Here is an 18,517-nt window from a genome sequence, read left to right on the forward strand (position 1 = left end):
AAATGACAGGCACATTAAATAACATTCTGTACGGTCTCATAACACACAGATGTGAAAAAAAGAATTCTCCACCCATTTTTGTGTATCTTCACTCTTTTCTGTGATGGGTGAAATACAAAATAGTGCCACTTGTCATATCTTCTGGGAAAGGTCAATACTTAGAACACAGTCAGGTTTCCACCTCCTGCACTAGACCTCTGGAATCCACTGTATGCCTGTGCAACTGCAGTGACACAGAAAATAATCAGATATGATTATGGTTATATTTCTCTTCAAATATGATGATGTTTGGGATTTTTTTTTCCTTGTAATATTGCCAGGTTATTAAACATTTCTTCCAGAAGATTTTTCAGATCTGAGATTGAACTACTGTTCATACATGAGAGGTAGCCAGTGCAAAGCGGCCAGTTATGCAGTAGTTAACCCACCAGTGTGAACAGATAATTGTGTAGTCAGAGTAAGATTTTGAGTTATCTGTTGCCTTGCAAATCAATGTCCTTATAGATGTGTAACAAAATGTGACACATTCCTGTTTCTTTGTTTGCTTGTTTTCTCTAAAAAGGATTTCTTGTCAGATTGTCTGGCATCAGATGGAAAAAAAATTGCAAAGGATTCTTTTACTCTGTTTTGCTATAACATAAAGTAGAAATAAATAAAAGTCATCATCTTGTCACTGTGGTAAGTTTAAACACAAACTGGGCATATTCCAGAGCATGTAAGAACTCATTTGCTTCAACTACTCTGCAGCACAGGATGTGATTTTTTCACAGGGAAGCAGTGGCAAGAAGCAGGGACTGCAACTCCATAAATTGTCTCATTAAGAATGTTTTGATGTCTTCCACACAGTATCCACCACATCTGGAATATTGTGTCCAGTTCGAGGCCCCTCAGTTCAAGAAGGACAGGAAACTGCTAGAGAGAGTCCAGCGTAGGGCAACAAAGATGATTAAGGGAGTGGAGCATCTCCCTTATGAGGAAAGGCTGAGGCAGCTGGGTCTCTTCAGCTTGGAGAAGTGGAGACTGAGGGGTGATCTTATTAATGTTTACAGATATATAAAGGGTGAATGTCACGAGGATGGAGCCAGGCTCTTCTCAGTGACAACCAATGGTAGGACAAGGGGTAATGGGTACAAACTGGAACACAAAAGGTTCCACTTAAATTTGAGAAGAAACTTCTTCTCAGTGAGGGTGACTGAGCACTGGAACAGGCTGCCCAGGGGGGCTGTGGAGTCTCCTTCTCTGGAGACATTCAAAACCCACCTGGATGCCTTCCTGTATAACCTCATCTAGGTGTTCCTGCTCTGGCATGGGAATTGGACTACATGATCTTTTGAGGTCCCTTCTATTCCCTGACATTCTGTGATTCTGTGATTCTGTATCAGAGCTCTGTCACTTAGATACGCCTTCAGTGTGAAAGTTGAAACTAATATAAGTGTCTTTTTTTTCTGGCAGTCCATTGACTAACAAAGAGATGAAGACGGTTTCTGTCAGGAAGTATCACCAGGTGTCTAAACTTCTTCAGACAGAAGTGATCTATAAGGTCCATGTTTGATGATCTTCTTTAGCAGGACATGTTGAGGGGAAGAAATGCCTTTTTTCAGTAGTCTCCTTTCTTTGCTAGGGGATATATCACTGGAATGAATACCAGTTTTGAAAAAGTCATTGAAAAGGAATGTGTTTCTTTACATTCCTTCGGAACACATACGTAAAATGCAGATTGCACAGACATTTCTAGTGGTTAGGGGAATATAGCGATGCCTTTGATATTTTTTCCCACTTTCAATGAACGTCTTGTGACCAATGAGTTTTGCATCTGATCTCTTGGTGACTTTCTGGATTTCTATCAATCCGTTTTTAGAATGGTCAGTCCTTAAGCCATCAAACATACATAATTAGCAAATCTGTGTAGCTGACAAATTCCATCTCATGAGATAATGAGTATTTATTACTACATCTGACATCTTCAAGGTCTTATGAGGGAAATCGACATCCATATCTCATTAATAATTGTGGCAATCAACACTGGCACTAGTTTTGGTTATATGTTGAATAGTGTTTTAAGAATTTAATATCTTTGTGATGTTGTGTAACGTATTACTTTTTTTGCCATTTGGTGAATAAACTTACCATACCCAGCTACAGAAGTCACCAGTAGAAAGTGCAAGAGGAACTTCCTCTTCAAGTATCTTCCTATAGAAAGCAGTAGTATGAGGAAAAATAATGTAACAAAAATTACAAATACTTATAATAAATGTAACAGAACTGGACTTGTATTTACACTCAGGTTAATTATGACTGGAAAAGATGCATGAATGAGTAAGAATGGTGCAATACATACCAAAATTGAGAGTCATATTTAAAGAGCTAGACTTCTCATCTTTAAATTTAAATAAACCTACAAATATATTATAGAAAGAAGTATATAGAGTAATTTCAGGACGCTTCTTCAGTTTGGGGAATTATGATATACCAGACTTCACAAGATTTTTAATTAATATAATGTACTGTTTTTATCTCTAAAAATGTATATCATACTAAAGAAAAATCTTGTAAAGTATTTGTAGAATCTGGCATGCATATTTTAAAAGGACAGATCTATTATCCAGTCATATTGCTTGGATGCAATTTCTATTACAATGAAGCAATTACAACTGTGTCATTTCCTCTTTGTCCTGTTATAGTAACATAAATACTTAGTTTCATAAAGTTATCCTTATTATAAGCCTTCATACATACTCGTATTCTAAATCATTCAATGGTTCGTGCAACATGACACTATGTAGAGTTGGTGTTTTTGAAGATACTGCACTAATTTATACTTGTAATAAATGTGACAACAAAGTCAGGAATGATGGAGAAATTTAGTTTTTCAAACAGGCATTTTATCTGTTCTATAAAACTTTACTATTGAAAACAACGACGGATTGTGTCGGATTTTTGTGCTACCAATATTTCACTCCACACAGCCTCTAGGACTAGCCTGCATTATACTGTGCATGAAGCAACAGTCTTCAGATAAATCCAATTTGAGAAGTGCTGGTGACCTCTGTGGGCATAGCAATGGGCAAAACTCATGGGTTTCTCTTCACTTACATGCCAAAACTACTTGCCTTAATGGAGACATGCAGGTGCCTGAATTCTGCTGGCACTACTGGATCTCACCATTGCACTAGGGTGACAAATACTGCCTCTGGAAACTGGCAGCAGGGCTTTTCAAAAGAGGCTGTGTATAGCTCTGGAAAGTCCTATATAGATCTATTTCCTTTCTCTCTCCTAAAATGAATGTCTAATTTATATTTCTCTACTGCTTTGCACTGGTAATTAAGGGTAAAGTGTATGCAATAAAAGCAGAGGTAGCAGGGGAAACAGTGTGGACCAGCAAAACATGCAGAAAAGGAACTCAATGGAGTTTTTCAGGCAGGCTGCTCAGATTTTTTTTTTTTGTGTGTGGTTTTGTTTGGTTGTTTTTCCTTCCTGTGGCAGAGAGATCTGACTCCCTTTGAAAATCTGAGCATATTTTCTGTTTATTTGCTGTTTTGCTCACATCAGCATCAAGCCAGATGGAGAGTGTGGTTATTGGAGCTGAATCCCTTCAGAGTTCATCATTGATGTCACCAAACAAAAGAGATCTAAATACAGCTGGACCAGAAATAGGATCCTCTAACCAGAGTAAGAGCATAGTTAGTGTGAGCTACTTGAAAACTGCAGTGATCTCGTCTTTTTTGCTTGGTCTTGTTTAAAGAAATCCCTAATTGCGACAGCTTTCAAGAGATCCTTCCACAACTGAGGATATGATGTGTCCTGAACACACCTTCTCCTTCCCAGTCAGGGGGTCTGCAGCTGTCCTGTAAGTAGAGTCTTACCAGGATTTGATTTAAATGGATATATTAGTTTGAAATAAATGGCACTTTTGAGTATTTATGCATTTTTAAGTTGTAGGTCTGTGTCATTAATTCAAGTAATGATCCATAGCTGTGACTGAATCTATTTTGGCTGTCGCACAACAAAGTAAGGCCAAAGAAGGACTTGTGAGGAAACACAAAAGCCAGGCAATGCCTTGGCCTGGGCAACTGCCCTTGCCTCTCCTATTCCTCCCTGAAAGCAACTTTGCCCTGCTGACTCACATCAGTGCATGAAGTTTATCCTACGTCCTTTCCCATGTATTAGTGTGCCCCATGTATTATTTCTTAGTAAAAGTCCTTTTCTTATTGTAATAAACATGAGAATTTAGAAGGTTTCTGTCACCTATTGTGGCTGTTAATCAGATTTATCAAAAAGAATTATTATTAGGACATAAAAAAGCAATATTTTGGCAGGTTTTGGATAACTATAGACTATTTTTATTTTGTATTGATATAAACATACAAAATTAATACTAATAAGCATTAGATTTTATGTTTTCAGTGTTTCTTTCTGGTGTTAATACTTCTTTAAGGATGGGAAAAACAGAGGTTTGATATTATAGGCTAGTGGCTGTTGTTACCAGAGATTGGTTGTTTGTGTTTATTTATTTATTTATTTTTTTTCCCCACATGCTTTGGAGTGGAATGATGTAGTGTCTAAAAGTAGAATTGCCAACTCTTGTAAATCATCATTGCCAACATAGTGTTTTTTTTTTTTTTTTTTTTTTTTTTTTCCCCTAAATATAAAGAAATGTCGAGTATGAAAAAGCAGTATATTGGTTCTAGCATTTCACCAAGCTGGTCACTAGAGGGCACTGCATACTGACAGTAACTCTCCTGTTCCATTTTCAACGCTATGGGAGGATACAGCTCATTTGAAAATCTGTTCTGATTTCAAACTGGAGACTATTAGCTCTATTTGCCCTATCTATGGCAGGATATATTGGATTAGAATAAGAGAAAGAGTAAAAAAGAGAACACAGTCACTGATTATTAAGAAAAACATACTCTATTACAGTAGTGACAACAGATATTAACAAAATTACAATGATTTAGTAGAATGCTCTTTGCAAATATGTCTTTAAGGCATATCATTTTGATTTATGGGATAGCCCAACATACACTGTAACCTTGCAGGCATATACTTCTATTATGCTGATGCACATGTAAAAGCTACTATTCACTGCTTGCTTTTTCTTCTGCTCTCCCCTCCCCGTCCTGAAATTCAAACCTCCTAATTGATTTTAAACACTAAATCTCTTGAAATCTTCTGTGGACCTGCAAAAGTTTTTTCTAGCCTTACCTGATAGAGATGGGAATATGTGCTTTTACTCACACAGATTTTCTTGCCTTTTGTCTAGAAAAATGTGAGTTCAGAGAGCTTAGCAGCAGACAGACTGTCTAGGGAGTGTAAAAGCTCCACATTTAGCAGGAGAGGACTGCAGACAGTACAGATCAGGAATTAAATATTACCAAGTAAAGTAATTCACTACTTTTCAGCTTGGGTCCATGGGACACCCTCTGAAACCATCCTTACATGTTTAGTTTGCCCTAACCTGTATAATAAGTTCTCCAAATGTATACTGAGTAGGAAGAGATTCTGTTCAGTGTAACTGATGGTGTGCCCAGTGTCATCCTGCAGCTACGAGCATTCAGTTAGACAGACCTGTCTTTCAGGGGACTTACATAGCTTCAACTTGAGCAAGTAAATTAAATAATTAATTCTAAATAGGTACTTTCAGTCATTGGTCATTAGGATTATTGAAATGTAGCACTTCATAGGAATTGCTAACAAAGGGATACAGATAAATGGAGGACAAGTCCCCCGACATTAGTAGGATGCTATAATGATTAATTAGCATCCTGGTAATTAAAAAAAAAGAAAAAAGCCTTTCAGATGCATGGAATTTTAAATGCAGTTTCAATGAGGATGTCTAGAACATTCCTAGAGCTTGAATCACCAAACAGTAGGCAATCTTTGTGCTTGTTCTTTTTTCTATTGCTATTATATTGCAACTTTATTTTCTCCTTGCAAGTCATTAAATGTCATTCCTAGTATCAGCCAATGCCTCTTCATTACTAATAACTGGGAAGAAAAATCTGAATTCTGAAAAGTACTTTTACAATATTTACAAAAATTATGTTATTCTAATTACTGTAGTTGCTGTTTGTCTTACTACAGTATTTTCCCACTGTGACTTGGAAACCAGTGAGTTTATTTTTCTCTCTTCTTTTTTTTTATTCTTCTCTTCTTTCCTCTCACACACACAAACAAGGATATTTAGGTCTATAGGTAAACGTTCTATAAAACACCTCAGGTTTGTTGCATTGGTTTGGATGTCTCATGAAAAACATCCCATCTTGGCAGATTTCACAGAATCATAGAAGTAGCTGAGGTGAGAAGGGACCTCTGGAGGACGTCTGGTTCAATCCCACTGACCAGGCAGGGTCACCTAGAGGTGGTTCCCCAAGTCTGTGTCCAGATGTCTTTTGAATATCTCCAAGGTGGGAGACTCCACAGCCTCCCTGGGCAACCTGTGCCAGTTCCTGGTCACTCTCACAGCAAAAAAGCATTTGCTGATGTTCAGAGGGAATCTCCTGGGTTTAGGTCCTGTCACTGGGCACTACTGAGAACAGTCTGGCTCCTCCCTCTTTGTACCCTCATTCATGTATTTGTGCAGATTGATCAGACCCCCCAGAGCTTTCACTTCTTCAGGCTGAACAGGCCCTCAGCCTTTTCTCAAAGGAGAGATTATTTGGTATAGATTCTTCAGAAAAAATGCAACACCAATGTCTCTGCAGCTACTGCTTCTTGATCCAGGGGACGGTGGTAACAACTAGACAGAGCACTTGCAAACAAGAGCAAAATCTGAATTTTTCCTGAAATTTTTGACCAAATTAAAAAAAAAAAAAGAAAATAAAAGCAGCTTGATTGAGTAAAGTCTGTCTGACTGGGAAAAAAATCCATCTAGTATTTTATTCTTGATCCCCTTCTAGACCAAGGTAAATGTCATACGAGGTATTGACATTTCAATTTATATTAGACTAGGAACTAGTTCAGAGAAAAGTAGAAGAAAACACACTGAACTGTGTCAGAATGCAGTCTCCGACTGAATTCTTTGTGCATATATTTTGAAAATGTCTGCCAACCTGTGCATTTCTAGTATACAATAAATGTAAAGAACAGCTCATGCTCATACAACAGTAAACTAAGAACCGTGACTGTTTTCCAGATTTGACATGCAAACCTGACACAGATGTTGAATGTTGTATCTGCCAACACATTAAACCTGTCACAGAGAAGTCAGCAAACAGTATTACATTGCTATTAAAAGCTGCAGCATACTGTCAGTAAAATTGTAATTATAACTGTAATTCTAATTGCATGGTATATTTCTGAAGCCTACTGTGTATCCAGACGTATTTTCAAGATAATACACTACTACTTTGAGTGTCATTGTGATATTGTTTGCATTGGGTTATCTGGACACACCTTTCTGCAGGACATAAAACCAAGACTGGGAGGACTGAACAAAAGAATATGATTTTCCCAAGCTGAATTTTTTTTTAGGATTATCATTGATACTAAATACAATATTGCTTCTAATAATTTCTCTGATGAACAGGACTATGTATACATATATATGTACTCTAGATGATACATTCTGCACTCTGTTTTTGAGAAGCAAGCACAGAATTATTTTGTTCCTCCTTACTCTTTATTGAATTGTGTCAAGGAAGAGGCTAATGAACACTACTAAAAATTCTTAAAATAAAATTATTTTATAATTAAAACCTGTAAAAATTGTCTGGTTAGATGATAGGCCCAGATTTCTTAGGGTATTAAATGTGGATCTGTTGCTGCTGCTGATTTCGGTGTATCACAGAATCACAGAATGTTAGGGATTGGAAGGGACCTCGAAAGATCATCTTAGTCCAATCCCCCTGCTGGAGCAGGAACACTTAGATGAGATTACACAGGAAGGCATCCAGGTGGGTTTTGAATGTCTCCAGAGAAGGAGACTCCACAGCCCCCCTGGGCAGCCTGTTCCAGTGCTCTGTCACCCTCACTGAGAAGAAGTTTCTTCTCAAATTTAAGTGGAACCTTTTGTGTTCCAGTTTGTACCCATTACCCCTTGTCCTACCATTGGTTGTCACTGAGAAGAGCCTGGCTCCATCCTCGTGACATTCACCCTTTATATATCTGTAAACATTAATAAGATCACCCCTCAGTCTCCTCTTCTCCAAGCTGAAGAGACCCAGCTCCCTCAGCCTTTCCTCATAAGGGAGATGCTCCACTCCCTTAATCATCTTTGTTGCCCTACGCTGGACTCTCTCCAGCAGTTCCCTGTCCTTCTTGAACTGAGGGGCCTCGAACTGGACACAATATTCCAGATGTGGTCTCATCAGGGCAGAGGGGAAGGAGAACCTCTCTCAACCTACTAACCACCCCCTTCTAATACACCCCAGGATGCCATTGGCCTTCCTGGCCACAAGGGCACAGTGCTGGCTCATGGTCATCCTGCTGTCCACGAGGACCCTCAGGTCCCTTTCCCTTACACTGCTCTCTCACAAGTGTACTTATACAGCCTTAAGTGAATAAGCATAGACTTAACTAAACACATTAATATGCCAGGAACTTGGTGAATAAACCTTTTTTACCTCTGTAGGCAGGACTAAAGCCCTATTTTTTCACAATATATGAGTGCAGGTGCAGTCCACATCAACACAGCTTATTTGGGCTGTGCAGTTGGCTGGTACAGTTGTTCTCCTTTCCCTGGGGATATATAACTACAAAGCACAATGTCACCTTTTGTTTTAAACAAGAAGCTCTAATCCTTGTCTTTGTGAAAAATAATGTTTAACCACCAAAATGTTGTAAGCCTGGTTACTAAGGCTGAGTTTCTTGCTCTAATGTGTCATTCTCTGAAGTCCAAGTCTTAGTCATGCTCTCTGAGACCCTTCAGAGCTCTTTTTGGGACACTGTCATCTATTGATGTTAGAAAGGAGCATCAATTAACTTCACAGTCACAAGGCATTTACAGGTATCTGGCAATAAGCCTACAAAAGTCTGTTTGTTTGTTAGCAGACTAATTTTGATTGATTTTAAGCTTTACTGTGATCTATTAATGATCTGATATTCTTTCTGTATGTTATATTAGTAACTTTTCTGTCTTTATTTCTTGTCCTGTAAAGTGAGCTTAAAATCCAGTCTTATATCCTGGACAGGATACTGAAAATTCACTGTCACAGTAGGTGTAGTTGGGACAGGCTTAGAAATAGTGAGCCATACCTTTGGCTTTGATCTTATGTCCTTTAAAATACATCAGAATTTATTGAAGAAAATTTCTGACTTGATCAGGTTCCTGTATATAATGAAAGACATTGGATATCTTAAAAAAAAATCATATTGACACTCATTCCAGAAGAAGAAGGCAGCCCTTTGAATATCCTTGAACAATTGCATTAGCAAAGACGATGGAAGTGAAAAAATTTCATCGAGGTCAGACTGCATTTGACAAACATGATTTTTTTTTATGAAACAGAAAATGTAGATTAATATAGACATGGAGAGCTTTACCTTCAGCTCCTTACTTAGAAAGGCATAATATCTAATGTAATATAGCAGATGTTTTGAATGTATTTTGGAACGAAAAGTTACTGTGGTGTTATTACTATGTTCACCTACAAAACTTGTGTTTGTGTTTCCATACACATCTGAAACTCAGTGCAATTAATATAGTAGACATAACAATCACATGGTTAGTTTTTGAGTCATCATATTGATACTTGTATTAAGCCTTGTCTTTTACACAGCTATTTTTCAGTTCTTCTACCTATCTCCTTTTCCCCCTTCTGTCCTTCCTATACCACTGTCTTTTTTATGCTTTGTTGTTTCCACTGGCCCTCTTAACTTTCTTTTCTATTTTTAGTGTATCTTGTCGGGCTCTTCTAATGCTTTCTTTTTCAAAATATATCACACACAGCTTTTAATTTAGCACAGGGAACTACTCAGAAGCCTGACAAAATGCCTGCTGATGCTTAGGATATGGCACACAAATACTAACAGAGTCCATTTAGTTCTGCAAGGTTGTACTTAACAAATTCCCTTTTGCGAATTCTTTTTCAGACATATAAGTGTGTGAAGGTGTAGTGGTCATTAGGGAAAAGGGCTAGGTTAAGGAAGTACAGAACAATATCCTTTGTATTTTTTGACAAATCAAACAGAAATTTAATAGCTCTAAATGTCCTTCATTCTCTTCTGTTTCTCTCCTTCAAGAGTCAGACTGAAATTTGAAGCTGGGAAATGGCATCCGATATTTGGTTAATCACATGGTGTTACTAGACAGTCAGCCTTTCTTAAAGTGAATAAAGCTAAGTTATATAAACCAGCTCTGTAATGAATAAATGACAAATATAAAAGGGTGTTGCAGATAATGTGGATCTTGAATACTGTATATCCTTACTGTCTGATCTTAGACATATACAGCAATGTTAGGCTGGTTTTAATGGCGTCTAAATTGCCATGCGATTTCTGAAGTACAGAAATAAAGGTGATAACAATGTGCCTTACATATAGATAATTCAGGTGTGATAAACAAGAAAACATTAGCAAGACAACACTTCTGATGGCAGAAGATAGATGATGATATTGGCAACCATTTAAATAGCTGTAAAATGTGCCTATCAAACAGAATTGTTCCAGCCCTGGGACTATTTTACCTGCAAAAGTGGGCAAGTAAATCACATGAGACAGATTCCATTGACTTTGCAGGAAAAGGAAAGACAAGCCTTTTTTATTGCTATTGATGTTTGCTCTTATTGACTAAGTGTTTGCCATGGACTCAAGTACCACTAGACACATAAATACAAGGAGAACCTTGTGTGTGTCCTTTATCTGACTGGGGGAAACAATTTGCAATTTACATCCAGGGGATCTGCAGTGTTCCTCCAACACACAGAACAGTTTGAGAAGAGTGTGCTGAAAATTGGTTCAAATAATCCTCCTGTCCTTCAAAGTCCTTGCTGAGTTCAAAGAGAATGTTTTCCTTTATAGTGCAGAAGAAAACATTTGACACTCTATCACTGTGATTTTGCTGCCTGAATTATCTCTGAACTTTGCTAAGTCACAGCCTGACTTAGTTTGCTAATGTTACATTTTCTGAGGATGCTAGGGCATAGGATCACCTTAAAAAAGACTGCTGCAGGAATTCCCTTCTTCATATCTTTTTTTTTTTTTGGTGGGAAAAACAGCCCTGATAAAAAACATGCAACAAGAGAAGAAAATGAAAAAGTATGACAGCCTGGGTGATTAAGAGGAGGAATCTTTCTGAATGATCTAGATAAAAGTCAAAATCCATTAAAGTAATATAACTCTCACCTGTCACATCCCCCTCTAGGAACCACAGAGGAGCTCCTGGTTGCAGGAGGGATAACAGACTTCAGCTGTTACATCTAACCAAATTGCTAATTTAGCTCTGGAAGTAGAAATCTGTAATTTGTTACCAGGGGTTCCCTGTCCAGACCTCTCAGGAGGGTCATTATATTGACACCAATTGAGGATTGTCTAATAGCAAGCAGAGAGTACAGGCTTTTGGCCAAGACCACAGCTGAAGTTCTGGGTATAGAAAGTGTGTTCTTGAAATTAACAGCCAACTTAATTATTCATTATTTTACATAGGCCTCAGCTTATTTCAGAAGAGTCTTACATGTATAAACCTTTCTTGTGCTATCTGTAGTAAAGCAGCTATTGTATATTGCATGTTATACATATATAATATGGGAACTCAAATATAATTTTCTTAAAAAGCTGAAATTTGGACATTTTTGTGATTTACTTGTTGTCAAAACTTCAGTTTTAATTTCTTTCAAATGCTTAAGTTCTAGATCTACTTTAACCTGGTGAAGAAATATTGTATGCTTTATGATGGGATACAGTGAATCATTACAAAGCATAATGTAAGTCAATATCTATTAACACTGTTAGGCAGCCAATACATGTCTTTTGGGTAACTAAAAATTCATATAACATAACCTCAGCTACAACAGTGCAATGAACGTGAGTAGATGACTTCCCTCTTTTTTCTTTGGTTTGTTTTAACTTGCACTATTGGTGTAATAGAGATAACACTATAGCAAGAACAGCTAGACCAGTTATGTCCAAATTTGTTACAAACAGTTAAAACTATGGGTTACAGTGAGAAAAAGAACATGCAGGTTTAGAAGTCAGGTGAGTTATCTGGGCCAGAGTGGTCTTCTCTTCTGCAGGGAGACCTTTGTGCTTAAAAAGAGAAAGCATGAATTTCAGAGTGAAATTGGTTTTGTTGCTGCAAGAATACAAAGACAAACCTTGAAATATGGATTTCTACCTACCCCTGCAAGGTGACACTCCAGTGACTTCACTTGCTACTTGCTGTACTGAGAGCTGGTCCAATAGATTTTGATGCAGACTATGTATCAGAAAAAATTGCTTTCTGCAAAGTTAATGATAAAATGTTATTGTTTTAAACAGACAGAATGAATTTAAACATTTTCTATCTCCCCCTTTCTCTTTCTTTCTCTTTTCCTGCAAATGTTTAAATGACACTGGTCTTTGCAGCATTTGAGCAGCACATAGATGCAAGTTAAGTGGTTATTCTTAAGTTGCTTTCGTTTTTGTCAACCTCTTTGTTTGAGTCCTGCTGGTAGGAGAGCTTTATAATCATGCCGTTCCAATCTGAAGAAAATCTATAAAAGGTATAAATAAGACATAGCTCAAATCACCTTGTAGCTAGTGTTTGTCCCAAATAGAACAGTCTCTGAGGCATTTGTCATGATAACCAGAAAAGGTTTATGGCCCTAAGAGCAAAGGTCAGAGCCTGTATATATGTCTGCATTGCACATAACCATAATTTACAGTCGCACTGGAGTGTGAAATGGTAGTCAGATTTTGTTGGTTTTGCTTTACTTCACCTCTTCTCATTTAATAAAGTTTATGTATCAATACAAAGACTGTTATAAAATTTTCACATTTCTCTTTGAAGTGGTGGTTTGCTGTGCTGTTCTGCAAAGGTGGAATGTTCAATGATGTGCATTGTTCTGCTTTGGGGGAAAAAAAAAAAAAAGTGAAATAATAAAAATCCCAGGCTATTAGACTGAGTTTTTGTGAGCCTCCAGGTATGTCAGTGTTTCACATTTAGCACACAGTTCTCAAAGAAATATATGTGTTAAATGTTCACCTGATAAAGTCAAAGAAGAGTAGATACTGATTGAGCAAATGAGAGCAGCCTGGGGCTTGGGATTTCAGTGCTGCCACTCTGTGAGCTGTTTAAGCTAATGATGTTTGTGCAGGTAATTCTGGGCTTGACTCAGTATTTGTTGAAGACAGCACGAGCCCTTCTGTCAACTTTAGCAACATTTCAGATAGGCTCATAAGTGAGACAAAGCAAGAAGCCAAATGGGGAGAAATAGTCTCCCCAGATGTCTTCATAGCTTACATGTGTGTATGTTTATATATGTAGAAACAAGAAAAAAAAAATCTGTCTTTATTGCTTGTATGGAATTAGTTGCCTGATCCCCGAAAGAGTATATATTATTCTTTCTTGTCCCTCCTTGCTTTTTTCGGTGTATAAGATTTTCATTAATCATAGTAACAGCAAGTCTTAACAAACTTAAAACAAATACATCCATTATTTTATGGGAATGTTTTCAGCATCTTAGCGATGAGGACTGGTGGCTTTGTGTGTATATATACTTGGCAAATCATAAAGCGGTTGTTCGGCCATTCCATTCTCACAATTAAGAGTCTGAATATATATGTAGAGATGATAGTTCCTGAAAATCATTTTCTCAATCACATAACCACCTTTAGAAGACTTGTAACTGTACAGTACATGTTGCTTGGCAATCAAAAAACTTGACATAATTGCATTTTAGACCTTAGCAAAAACTTGAATTTTACAGCCTCACTTGTCACACCAACAGAGACGTGGACTGAAATTAGCATAACTTTGAATGATCCAGCTGGGCTTATAAAAGAGATTTACTAATACCATTTCAGCATGCAGTGGATAGATCCCACCAAAGTTTTTCTAAATGAACCAAAGAGCTTAAATGCCACCTCCTTCCCCCAGTAACCAAGGAGATACATAGTGAGATGACCTAAAAATTCCCTTGAGAAGTGTGTTGAAAGGGAAAATTTTGTATTCTGGTAAGTGTGAATACAACCCAAACAAACATTCTATGGGAGAAAACAAACTAATTAGGAATTTTGCAGCAGAAGAGCTATAGGACCTGGCAGACCCCTGCTATTGAACTGCATGATGCTTTGCCACATAGATCTTCCCTCTAATTGTGATGATTTATTTTTCTTGAAGAGTTGTTAAACCTCATTGTTATGCTGCCTCCTCAGCACTGCCCTTGTCTGGAGACTGCTATGGCTTAAACCTCAAACACATTAAACAAGAAATTGTAAATAGTGACATGAAACCTTGGAAGAACTAATAGGAATGTAAAGAAGTGTTACATTTAAAAAATGGCAACTGTAAACATGAGCATAGGTAACCTCTGGAAGAGAAAAATACGCGTGAGAACAGAATCTGTGGGGCCAATTTTTTTTACCCTTTAATAATATAACAATGAAACCCCAAAAATCATATCAATCAAAAAATATTTGGAAAGCTCTTTATTCCCTAAATACCTCATTCACTCTTTTAATTATAGAATTTAATTTTTTTCCTGTGAGGCGAAAGAGCCTACCTCCCCCCTCTCCCCAAAGCCATCTCAGGGAATAAATATAGTAAAACCTGCTGATAAGTCCTACAAAGCCCTCACGAGTTTTGTGCATGCCTTGACTTTGCAAGGATGTCAGCTAGTCATGCCTGTTGTGGATTTCAGCTTAATCAGTGCATGCAGATTTGTTGATGGTCTATCAAATTTCTTGTCCCTGCAATGGCTTCACAATCAAAATGATTACACAGAAGACATTTTATAAAAATGTTGTTATAATCTAACCTGGAATTTCAGCTCATCTGGAGTCAGAAGTGTTGACTAGCTGTTTATTCATGAGGGGTGGTGCCAATGCATGTTGTGCAAAATTACAGAGCTGGTTTTGGGTGTTGCAAGTAGCCCACATGTGTGTGGTACTTTAGGACTAATCAAAGTGTACTTTGTATGTCAGAGCTGCCTCAAGCTCTCTCAGGACTAGCTGATGGAAATGGGGGTTAATGCTGTGGCATTCTGTGAGACCTGTCCCCCACCAAAGACGAGTCTTCCAGGTGGGCAGGTTCTCTGCTCTGGCTGTTAATTTAGCCTCAATGTGTGACCCAGTTCAGCTGAAGATAGCAGGTTGATCCTTGTTGCTGTCCTGACTCTTTAGGTGGCTGCAGAGAAGACCATTGTTGCTTCTCCCCTGTTGTCCTGCTTTACTAGTTTGTGACTTGGATTTAAGGAAGGACAAGTTTCTGTAATGTGGAAAAGTTAACCCAAGTTTGTGATGTCATAAAATTGCCTACAAAGACATAGCTTTCTATGGTAGCAAGATTGTTGTAATGAGATAAAAATATTAGGCATAAACTGTGACCTCTTATGTGTAAAGACTTATTAAAAATTATCCTGTGAATGTAATGCATGTAGTAAAATACAAATATATTCTACCAAACCCACTACAAACTACATAAATAAAGAGTTCTTAGTTTAACATTGATCAGTCTAAAAACTGGCCTTGTTAATGATGAAACAGGAAATAATCCTGTGACATAGGCATGGGAGACCCAAATCTGCTTAACTAAGACATTAAAATTGGTGATAGACCCATAGAAGGGAAAAAAAACCCTAGTAAGTATGAAAAACTGAACTGTTAACCTACACGAGAGAGTCAGAGGCAGTAGTATGAAGAAAAACAATATGCATGAAAAAGCATTGTGGCCAATTTCTAAGTAAGCACTTATCACTTTGAGACATTGAAAATGGTACTCAAAAACAGAAAAGAGAAGAATTAAAAAGACCAGGATGAATGCATCAAAGGAAACATATAAGTAATTTCTGGTCAAAATGAAGCTTAGAAAGTTTTTAATACCAGATAAGAAGAGGACTGTTGAGATTAGGCAGTGGAACAGAGAAGCAAAGGTGAAGACTGATGCTAAGATTTCACATGAGATTAGTACTATAGTTAGACATTTTTTAATTATGTGAGGTACAAGAAATTGTGAGACAACAAATATTTAATAAATGGTCAGCATTATTTATTCATAGAAGAGAGAGCCAATGGAAAAGGAGAAAATATTAATTAATTTTTCACTTCAGGATTCCCAGTAGATTATGTAGAACAGATGTTGGAGGCAAACAAATCTCTTACATTGCAATTGGACTTTACCATAGACAATTATAGTCGTAGAAAACGAGTAGTATAAAAACCTGGGTAGGAGTCATAGAAACTCATGCTCAAGGCCATAAAGGAATCTGTAATTCTATTTTTTTTCGCGCAAACTAGGAAATGTTTTATCAGTATTTATTTTGCAGTAGTTCCCTGTACAATCTTCTGTGCAGACGTTTGAGGTCTTTGTCCAAATACTTTATTATCTCAGGATTTGTGATGTCTCTCTGAGCCAGTGTTTCTGAACCTTTCTGGAATTAAGCTTGATTTCAGCATATCTTCTCTCCACCTCCTCCCACTGGGTGCCATTCATTGATCTCTTCTCCAATCTCAACTTTTATCCCTCCCTCTCTCCTGCAGTTCTGTTGCTTCCTTCTTCGTTAGCTTCATCCAGAAGCAAAAGCACAAAGAGGCTAAATAAAACCCACAAGCCATTTGCACCAGACACTGCTACATACCGCGCCTCACCTGTACTTCTCCAGAACATCCTTTATGAACCTGTGTAGTGACATTGGCCAGAAGCTTTATTTAGTAGGACAATATCATTGACTGACTTAAATTGGAAAATGAACAAAATTGTGATAAACAAAACTCTAAGCCTGGATATTTATCATCATCTTGTCCAGAATTGAAGATGAGAAAAAGATGGAAAAATATTTTAGAGGTTTTTTTTAGAAGTTTTGTGAAAGTTTTAGGAGATTACAAAAATTAAAAAGGAAAGTCTTATTATTTAAATAGATAACCAACTGCAAGATACCCATCTGAAAACAACAGTAGCTGGTGGAGTTACTGGGAGCTTGGGATCAAGTCCCAAGTCTCACATGTCAAATATATCATAAGTTTCCTCTCTAGGAATCAACTTTTCAGAACATAGGAATTGCTCAATATTCAAGTCTTTTGGATCTTACCACAGAGGATACAGACAACGAAAATGTTATTTTTTTCACTTGCAAACTAATTCCTGATGAATAGGAAGTACTTACATATGAACCACTGCTGAAATGTGATTTGGAAATGATTCCCTTGATAGCAACAATTTAAGAACTGTTGAAAATGATGTGATAATAAATCAAAATAACTTCTACTACGTAGGAGTTAAGAGAATCAACTGAAGCTCAGACAAATAGATGTTAGTTACATTTCCAAAGTTGAAGATAGATCCCATATATTTCAAAATTGTACCTTCTCTTCTTCGTTAGGGTTCATTCCACTAGGTGTTATTCCACAAATGCCAGCTGTGCCTAAAAATAGAGAGTTTGGAATGTTCATAGAGTTGTCAATTGCATAGACATTGTCTACATTGTGCTTTTGCCAAGGAAGGTGGGACCAAATGATTCTTGAGGTCCCTTCCAACTTGGTATTCTGTGATTCTGTGAATACTGATTATTCACAAGTGAAAAGGAAGAGTTTATTCACTGGAGAAGCTAGATGTTCCACAAATTTTTCATTTCACATGATCAAAACATCTTTTGTGCTGTTCTTAGCTAAATATTACCAATTTTATCTGGAACAATAAATGAAGCATTCACAACAATGCATTCATTCTATCAAAATCATCAAAGCACTCTAGTATTTGGAGATTTTTCTAGAATAATAGGTATGAAAAATTCACAAATTTGCTGCCATAGTTATATTGCTCCATAACAGACTTAACAAGAGAAAGTAAGAGTAGTTTTAAACAGCACACACTATGTCATTAGAAAACTAAAAGTACATAGGAAAAGAAGTCTAGAAGACAGGATTTTATATAAGTTTTAGAAACTTGTTGAAGTTCCTAATTTAACTGTAGCCTTTCTTCAGCAGTGAAATCAAGTTCAAAGAGGACCTTAGAAACCCAGCTCAATTTTCTTCTCTGCAAAACCTGGAGGAGGTTGAAGAAATGTTTTTCTTTAGTCAGACCTTTAAGAACAAATCACGATGTAATGGAAAGATGTTTAACAGGCAAGGGAATTCACTGAAACTTTAGACATATCTTAAACATGATAAAAAGAATAACAGTTTAACAGGAACTTGTCATATTTTGCACCTCTAAGGGGACAACCACAGACAGCAGAACAATTTTGAAGTACCATAACCCAAAGGTTTTCAAAGTGATCCTGGTATTTTAGACTTAGTACTGTCGGAGGGCCCATCCAGCTAGCTCCATGACTCTTTTTTCAGATCTATGAGTCATAGAATTTGATCAAATTTTGAAGAACAAAAAAAAAAACAAACTGTGCTGCTCATTATGTTTTTTTCCTTTATTATATTGTATTTTGGTTAT

The sequence above is a fragment of the Patagioenas fasciata genome, chromosome 2, assembly GCF_037038585.1.
Source record: "Patagioenas fasciata isolate bPatFas1 chromosome 2, bPatFas1.hap1, whole genome shotgun sequence".
Classification (NCBI taxonomy): domain Eukaryota; kingdom Metazoa; phylum Chordata; class Aves; order Columbiformes; family Columbidae; genus Patagioenas; species Patagioenas fasciata.